The 9,105-nt window shown below is 44.2% G+C and overlaps 3 non-coding genes across 3 annotated transcripts; 1 reads left to right on the plus strand and 2 right to left on the minus strand.

The window, feature by feature from the left end:
• The first annotated feature begins 925 nt into the window (after positions 1-925).
• Positions 926-997, plus strand: trnaq-uug (transfer RNA glutamine (anticodon UUG)). Its single transcript has one exon. It is a non-coding gene; the product is annotated as a tRNA-Gln (tRNA).
• Positions 998-5,624: 4,627 nt separating this feature from the next.
• Positions 5,625-5,707, minus strand: trnal-cag (transfer RNA leucine (anticodon CAG)). The gene has a single exon. It is a non-coding gene; the product is annotated as a tRNA-Leu (tRNA).
• Positions 5,708-6,229: 522 nt separating this feature from the next.
• Positions 6,230-6,311, minus strand: trnas-aga (transfer RNA serine (anticodon AGA)). Its single transcript has one exon. It is a non-coding gene; the product is annotated as a tRNA-Ser (tRNA).
• Between the last annotated feature and the right edge of the window lie 2,794 nt (positions 6,312-9,105).

Here is a 9,105-nt window from a genome sequence, read left to right on the forward strand (position 1 = left end):
TCTGCTGCTCCAGGAACGGTACAGGCGGTGACTCCTGCAGTCCGCCATCAGACTCATCTTCACTGTGATCTGCTTGTAAATGTCTAACACAGCAACATTTAAACTTTGCCTTGTTGGTCCTATCATGAGCTACATATTTACAATAAATGTGTTTAGTGTTGGTGGAAGCAACAATACTCCAGATGACCAGAACATGTTTTAAAATGACATTAACAGTGAGAAATGTAGGTAGAAAATAATCATTTGTACACATCAAATATTTAGTAGAAAAATCCCTGAATGTGCTTTTACTCAGTCTGCAAATGCAGCTGTCACCTTAAGAAGAGTTTAACAGCAACTCACTGTACACACCTGAACACAGATCTTGCAGTGTGAGCAGGTTTTGGATGCACTTAACCCTCAGGCGACACTGTGGTCCAGTGGGTATTTTTGCCTCTTTACCCGGCACCATTGTATCTGTGTTGGTGCATATGGCAGTTTGTGTAACAGAGACTCTCTCTAGACACATTGTCCAGTGTTATATGGTTTTGCAGTGTTTCCACTTGAAAGGATGACTCTTTGTGACTGAAGGTCAACTGGACTCCACTCAGTCATCGCTTTATTTCTGCTTTGCTTTATTGAATCTTGTAGTGTCAGAATCAGGTTCAGATCAGATCAGATCAGGTGAAAAACCTCAAAAAAACATACCAACAAATGTTCAGAATTGAAAGATGAAAGTGACAGTGCATATTTTAGCAGCTTGCTTAGCACACTATGCAGGTAAGTGCACTTTAAATTAAGGACTGTATTTTAACAGTTTGCCACTAATGTCATCCAGAGTGGAATCCAGAGTCTGAGAATGTATGACTTGCTTTGCACATATCTTTACCAATGTCAAACTGCTGACAGTCAGCCAGGTAGAGGAGGAGAAGATCCACAAGAAGCAGGTTCCATGGTGTAATGGTTAGCACTCTGGACTTTGACTCCAGCGATCTGAGTTCAAATCTCAGTGGAACCTTTTGTTTGGACAGTAATACTGGTGTCCTTTCTACTCTCTCTAAAAATTCAGGGCTCACTTTGCAGATTTCCAGTCAGCATGTTGTAACTGAATAACTATCAGAGTGTATCAGAAGGAGAAGTTACATAAAGATAGAATTTAAATCTCTCTCCTGAATGACACCTTAATCTAGGATTAATAATGAGTATAAAAGTAGCTGAAGACATAATTTATTAAAGTATTATAACAAATACCTCCTTTATAGGGCTGTCTTGATAACTGCCTCTCATTTCCACCTGTTGTCTGTTCCATTTGCACAACAGCAGCTGAAACTGATTCACAATCAGTGTTGATCCTAACTGGACAGGCTGGTTTCACACAAGTGTGGCTGACTTTTTGGGGCAATATTATAACAAATACTTATGAGACATTATTATATAAAAGAAAGATCAGTGCATCATGACTTCAGCAGAATTCAAAGCTTTAGGAGGCTTCATGGCCTCCATCACTCCATAAGACTGTTCCATCTGTTCTGCATCTCTGATATGTGCTGGGACGTGGTCGCTTGGATGTTTCACTGCAGCTCATCTAGTAATAATGTAATAACACATATATGAACATCAAGCTAATCATGTCATGCTAAACTGAGTCCTTGGAAGAGCAGAAGCTGTGAACAGACCTCATGGAGCAATGGTAGCACGTCTGAGTCCAGATCAGAAGGTTGCATGTTCAAATCATGTCAGGGTCACTGGTTTTATGTAATTTAGTCCTCTTTCTGTTCACACCAGGTCCACTGCACTGAATTCTGGGTAGTTTTCACTTGAAGCAGAATGTCGGCTTTCTCCTGTGTTTTCTGGGTAAATTACTGCACATTCAGGGAAAATAGAGTTAGAGTTAAACAGAGCAAAAAATCCTGAGTCATCGATCTGCGTTCGTTTAGAGGGCCGAAAGGGAGCAAGTGTGAAAACACCCTAAATTTGAATCTTAAGTGGGACCAACACTCCCCCGAGTAGCTTCTTCAGTTCTGCAGTGACAATGTTCTTTATCAGCCAGTTGTTGTCTTTGTCTTGTTGTCTGTGGGTCTTGTTTTTGGCCTTGATGAGAGCCCAGCTGGGATAGCCACAGGTTTGCAGGGCCTTCCTGATGTGATGTTGCTCCTTCTTCTTCTCCTCTGAGCTGGTCGGTACAGTTTTACAGTCTCTGTGCTGCAGCCATTGCGACAGCCATCGCCCCTCAGAGTGATCCTCATGTTCAGCAGCATACAGTGAGCAGCTTTAATCTCTGGATTGACAGACTTTATCTGCGCAATAACTTGCAGAACAGAAAGTCTTCCAAAATATCTCCTTTCCAGGGATAGCACACCAAAACTATCAACTGAGCAGCACTGGAGATGCTCTGCTCTGTCGATTCATTCAACTGAAAGGAACATTTCTTACATGATCGCAGTCTATCCAGCAGCTGTGCCTGAATGTCAGCTGAGAGATCTTCTGTTCTCCTCCTCACCATGTCATCTGAAAAAGGTACAACTTTCAGTTTATTAGCTGCCTCTGTGCCAATAAGCAGCAGCATTCCAGAATAGTCATCAGTATTCTGGAATTATACGTAGAATTCAGGAGTAACAGTCAGTATTCTGGCAAGTCAGCAGTCCAGAAGGGAAGCTAACATCAGCAGTGGCTCAGTGGTAGAGCAGGGTGGAGAAACCAAACAACTACTCCAAAAACTGGCCTTCAATGTTTGTCTTCAAACAAGATGCTTATGTTTAAGGCAAAAGCTGTGACAGAAACAAGTTCTTCTTCAAAGATGGTTTGCTAATCCATTGTGCTCTGAACGCGTGGGTTCGAATCCCATCCTCGTCATGTTGTGTTTTAAGTTCAACAGTAAAAACTATGGACAGAGCTTCCGTGACATCGCCCATTTGTTTCTGAAGAGCCGCTTTGAAGCTCGGTGGGAGGCTCTGGGACACTCTGATCGCCGACATGTTGGCAGCGTTGCGTCCGCCAAAACTCAAAATACGGACAAAGAGGGGTAGCACTAGCGGAGTTTAGGGGGGCGGGCGATCGTGGAAGCAGGAAACTCGTGCTGTGATATGGCAACCGTCTGTCGCTCAAGCGCCAATGCTCATAATTATGCGTAATTTTAAGTCTGAATACAATCCCACAGCAGCTCATCAACAAACTGGACCAGCTGGGGCTGAACTCCTTGCTGTGCAACTGCCTGCTGGACTTCCTCACCGGGAGACCTCAGACAGTGCGGGTCGGCAGAAACACATCCAGCACCATCACAATGAACACCGGGGCTCCCCAAGGATGTGTGCTGAGCCCCCTCCTCTTCACTCTGCTGACCCGTGAATGCACGCCAACACACAACTCCAACATCTTTGTGAAGTTTGCGGACGACACAGCTGTGGTGGGTCTCATCTCCGGTGGAGATGAAACAATGGAAAAAGGAATGAGGTGCACCTTCTGGCCAAGTGGTGCAGAGACCACAACCTCTCCCTGAATGTGGAGAAGACAAAGGAGATGGTTGTGGACTACAGGAGAGCACACAGTCAGCACACCCCTCTGACCATCGACGGTGCTGCTGTGGAGCAGGTGAGCAGCACCAAGTTCCTGGGTGTGCACATCACTGAGGACCACTCCTGGACTAACCACACTGCATCCCTGACCAAGAAGGCACAGCAGCGCCTCTACTTCCTCCGCAAGCTCAAAAGAGCCAGAGCCCCTCCCTCCATCCTGTGCACCTTCTACAGAGGGGCTGTTGAGAGCATCCTGTCCAGCTGCATCACTGTGTGGTACGGAGCCTGCACCGCCACCTGCAGGAAGACGCTTCATCGCATAGTGAGAGCAGCTGAGAGGATCATCGGCGTCCCTCTGCCCTACATCTTTTGCACTCTCACTGCATTGTGCCTTTATTTTGTGCCTTGTATTTTGTGTGCCCCTCATTGTAGGTACATTTTTTTACACTTTATATTTATCTTAAGTTTTTAGTTATATGTTATATATGGAGTGAAGAGTAACTCAATTTCGATTCTCTGTATGTCCACCACATATAGCAGATTTGACAATAAAGCTGACTTTGAATTACAACAAGTGAGTTGTAAAAACAATTCACCCCCCCCCCCCCCCCCCCCCCCCATACAATTGACACTAGAAGAGAACCTATCATTTGAGAGCAGAATGTTTTTTGTACCAGGCTGTAAACATGTTCATTTCTGCTGTGAAGTTGGACATTTTAACATGGGAGTCTATGGGTAATATGTGAATTACAATTTTTCACACGTCGTAAACATTCCAACTTAAGACTAGTGGTTAAGACCTTCAAAACTCAGTGTGTAACATTGTTGGTAAAAACTGTTTGCTTTGGCATGTTTGTAGAGAAGATTGAAGCAAGGCATCTGGACTTGTAGAGTTTTCCTGAAGAGGTTTCGCTGCTCATCCAAGCAGCTTCATCGGTTCTAACTGTTGGTGGGGAAACATGGTTTATATGTGGTTGCAGACCTCAGTGGGTGGTTGCAGACCTCAATGGGTGGTCTGGGTAAAACTCACAAACAATAGCACTAAATGTTTCCATAATTACCTGTGATGATCTGGCTGCCTGTGCCAGGTGTGTCTAACGACTGGCTAACAACTATGAGACTGCTGGTAGACAGCCCATTGTTCTTGCTGTTAGCATGTGACTTGGAGTGAAACTTCCTGGGAATGGATGAAATCACTGCTTTGTATGTGGTAGAAAGATGAGGCTACCACCTCGAGAAGGTTTTTCCAGCTTAACATAGATGGCTTCCTTGACTTCCTCTCTGTCTAGGATGTGAACATTGTTGTCCTCAAAGGAGTGTCCTTTCTCTTTGAGGTGGAGGTGAACAGCTGAGTCTTGTCCTGAGGAGGTGGCTCTCCTGTGCTGAGCCATTCTCCTGTGGAGTGGTTGTTTAGTTTCTCCAATGTACAGATAAGAGCATTCCTCACTGCACTGGACTGCATATATGACATCGCTGTGTTTCTCCCTGGGAGTTTTATCCTTTGGGTGTACCAGTTTCTGTCTCAGGATTGTCCTCCAGTGGAGACTGCAACCTTAACACAGCGCCTTGGACGAAAAGCACACATTCTGGAACAGAGGTCAGTATTCCGGAACAGAAGTCAGCAAGACAGCATTCTGGAATGAAAAGCATTCCGGAATTAAACCCCTAACCCGACAGCGGCCTGTGACGTCATGGAAGTCAGCATTCCGACATGGAAGGCAACATTCCGGGACAAAAGTCAGCAAGACAGCATTCTGGAATGAAAAGCATTCCAGGTTGAAAGAAAGCATTCCAGATTGAAAGGCAGAAATCTAGAACGAGCGGCAGCATACCAGAATAGACATCCATCCATGCCAGAATGGTAGACAGGATTCCAGAATGGTAGACAAAATTCCGGACTTAAATCCCTAACCTAACAGCACCCTGTGATGTCATCCAATCAGAGCCAGAGACTGAACCTCCTTAAGGGCAACAGTGGCAAGAAAAAACAGGAAGAACCCCTGTAGGTTTGGTGTAATGTCTCATCATATCAGATGAAATCATCCAATTGGCTTCTGTGGTCTGGGTTAGAATCTAAGTCAGTCAATGTCTTAAATGATTACTTATTTCCCCTCCAGAGGAAATAAACAGAACTGTCAGGAGTGGGATTTGAACCCACGCCTCCAGTGGAGACTGCGACCTGAACGCAGCGCCTTGGACCGCTCGGCCATCCTGACATGAAAAGCATGCTGTCCACAACAAGTTTGGAAAAGCTCAAGGATGAACACTTAATAAACAATCTGAAATCTTCACTGACACTGATGTGGACAGACTCAGAGTGTGTCTGTCTATGCTATCTCAACAAGTCTTGAGCCAGAGATGAGATTTTTCATCTGGTCACCACATGATGAATCATTCTGACTATTGTAGTACCTTGAGATCTGCCTTTCCCAGGTGTTTTGTCCTTAAGGTGAAGCAGTCTCTGCCTCAGGGTGAAACTGGGTTTGAAATGTGCTGGGACGTTTTATCCTTTGCCTCCTCATTGCACACCAGTTGCTCTCGGTCCAGCGTTTTTAAAATGATAGTTTTTGGAAGTGTCAGATGGACTGTGCCAGGGTTTGGTCCTCAGACAGTCAATATAAATGGCAGCACTCTGACTGGTCAAGATGAACTTTTTCATAGAGCTCGTTGTTAACACATCAGACTTGTTAAGTGTAAACGATGGAGGGGCATAAAGTGATCTTGGAGATGAAAAGAACCGTTGTTGGCAGGATTTGAACCTGCGCGGGGAAACCCCAATGGATTTCTAGTCCATCGCCTTAACCACTCGGCCACAACAACCGGCAAAAGGTAACGATGAAGAGTCTGACGACCCAGGTTGGTTCTGTCCATGAGTGCATGGTCTTGTCCAGTTTGTCCTGTCCAGATTAGTGTTGGCACTCCTTTACTTGTTTTCCATTTCATTCACAGGTAAATCTGCGCCGACCAGAGTCTCCGTTTGACAGACAGCTATCACAGAAAGTTGCTGACAGCTGAGCAAGTACTCACGTGCCAACATGGCACAAGTTGAATTGCTTCCAAGCCGGCTGTGTTCACGATCACATGGTGGTTTGAGACTACAAGCCTTCACTGTCCATTCTACGCTGTTTACTTTATTAGGAAGGTGCTCTACAATTGTCCCAACAAGCAGGGGGAGCACTGAACATAAAACTCTCTTTCTCACATGTTATTGTCATGTGTTTTTGTGAAAGATAAGGCTGACTTGTTTTCTTGCTTCTCTATTTAAACAATCTGAAATCTTCACTGACACTGATGTGGACAGACTGAGAGTGTCTCTGTGCTATCTCAACAAGTCTTGAGCCAGAGATGAGAGTTTTCATCTGCATTCATGGTCACCACATAATGAATCATTCTGACTATTGTGATGCCCTGAGATGAGGTCCAGTATTCTGGAATGGAAGTTACCATTCCAGAATGGAAGGCAACATTCCGGGACAAACATCAGCATAACAGAATGAAGAGCACATTTGCAGAATGAAAGACAGCATTCCGGAATGAAAGTCAAAATTCCGCAATGAAAGGCAGAAATCTAGAATAAGTGGCAGCATACCAGAATAGACATCAGTATTCCGGAAGGATAGGCAGAATTCCCGAATAACAGTCAGTATTCTGGAACAGAGGTCAGTATTCCGTAACAGAAGTCAGCAAGACAGAATTCTGGAATGAAAAGCATTCCAGATTGAAAGAAATCATTCCAGATTGCGGAATTAAATTCCGGAATTAAACCCCTAACCCGACAGCGGCCTGTGAAGTCATGGAAGTCAGCATTCCGACATGGAAGGCAACATTCCGGGACAAAAGTCAGCAAGACAGCATTCTGGAATGAAAAGCATTCCAGAATGAAAGAAATCATTCCAGATTGAAAGGCAGAAATCTAGAACGAGCGGCAGCATACCAGAATAGACATCCATCCATGCCAGAATGGTAGACAGGATTCCAGAATGGTAGACAAAATTCCGGACTTAAATCCCTAACCTGACAGCAGCCTGTGACGTCATCCAATCAGAGCCAGAGACTGAACCTCCTTAAGGGCAACAGTGACAAGAAAAAACAGGAAGAACCCCTGAAAGTTTTGTCTAACGTCTCAGCTGTTACCTTTAATATTATCATAACAGATGAAATCATTCAATTGGATTTTGTGGTCTGGGTTAGATCAGTCAGCGTTTTAAATGAAAACTTATTTCTCCTCCAGAGGAGGAGCTGTCAGGAGTGGGATTTGAACCCACGCCTCCAGTGGAGACTGCGACCTGAACGCCAGCTGGCGAAGGATCGTCCGTACAATGTTGGAAAATGTTGGACACAAGAGCCAATCACAAGCCTTCAATTCCTGGAGGTGCACCCAATCAGCTAGCGGATTTCTTCCCCACTGTCCAACATTTCCAACATTTGACCAATCACGGTGGAGAAATGTTGGAGCAGAGAATCAGTATGGCGCATACCGGTCGTCATTCATTCTGCACTAGCTAGCGAGAAATGGTACGGTAATTAAACACTTGCTACAGTGCCGTGTGACACTATTTTAAGTTTGTGTGTCATGTAAACTCTTGTGCTGTGTTGACGTTTTTATAGATTGATAGATTTGTTGAGTTACGACCGTTACACAAAGTGGATTTTGTTTTTGCCACTCGGTGCTTACTAATGTTATTTAAGGTGCAGTGTTTAAACACCAAACCTGAGAATCAAAGTATTTCCACCCACGTTTTAAGCACTACCACATAAGTAATTTTTTTAATTTAGATTTTTATGGTGTATTGCCATATAGAAATGTCTTCCTGTAAATAAACATTGTCCCTTAATGCCGCTTAAAGCTGCGGCATTCTTTGTAATATTGTATTTTATATTGTTGTGGTACACGGCGCTGTCCCCCGACCCCCGCTGTCAGAGGACAGCGGGGGTCGGGTGATCTATTTTGCCAGCTGACATGTTGTGGGTGAAAGGAGAGAGACGTGAAGGACAGCGGTGGCAGACAGGAGAAGGAAAACGGGGAGAGTAAGAGGGACCCGTCTCATTCGGAAAAAAAAATACGGACAATAACCATTTGTTTTTATGGACAAGGATCGCCCAGGGAGAGAGAGGATCCCGTGTGGGTTTCACCAGGAGGAGTTTTTTGTTTGTTTGCCTGTTCGGGACAGAAGGGACATTTATTTGTAAATATGGGTCGGATTACAGTGTTATTTGGGATGTAAGAAAATATGATTTTGAGTTAATAAAACCGAAACAGTCTCATTTCATGTGTCTGTGGTCTGTATTATGCAACAAAGGTAAATAGAGTACAACACAGGAGAGTCCCTGCTTAATAGTAACACTCTGTTTACTTTAGGCAGACTGTTACAACGTTTATCCATATGTCCATTTGTAAAAATGATGCCAAAAATGTAGCAGATGCAGATCAAGAGCACAATTTGAGTTCATCCAATGAGCAACTGTACTTGCTGTCCATTATGGCTTCACAGTTACACTACAGTGCAGCTTTCCTTTAGTGGATTTTATTATGTAGTCCTATTTGCTAATGATGCCATTTACTTTAACAAGGATGCCTGCAATGACGTTATATGGTTGTTGGGGACATTAAACA

This window comes from Parambassis ranga, unplaced genomic scaffold (genome assembly GCF_900634625.1).
Source record: "Parambassis ranga unplaced genomic scaffold, fParRan2.1 scaffold_22_arrow_ctg1, whole genome shotgun sequence".
Lineage (NCBI taxonomy): Eukaryota > Metazoa > Chordata > Actinopteri > Ambassidae > Parambassis > Parambassis ranga.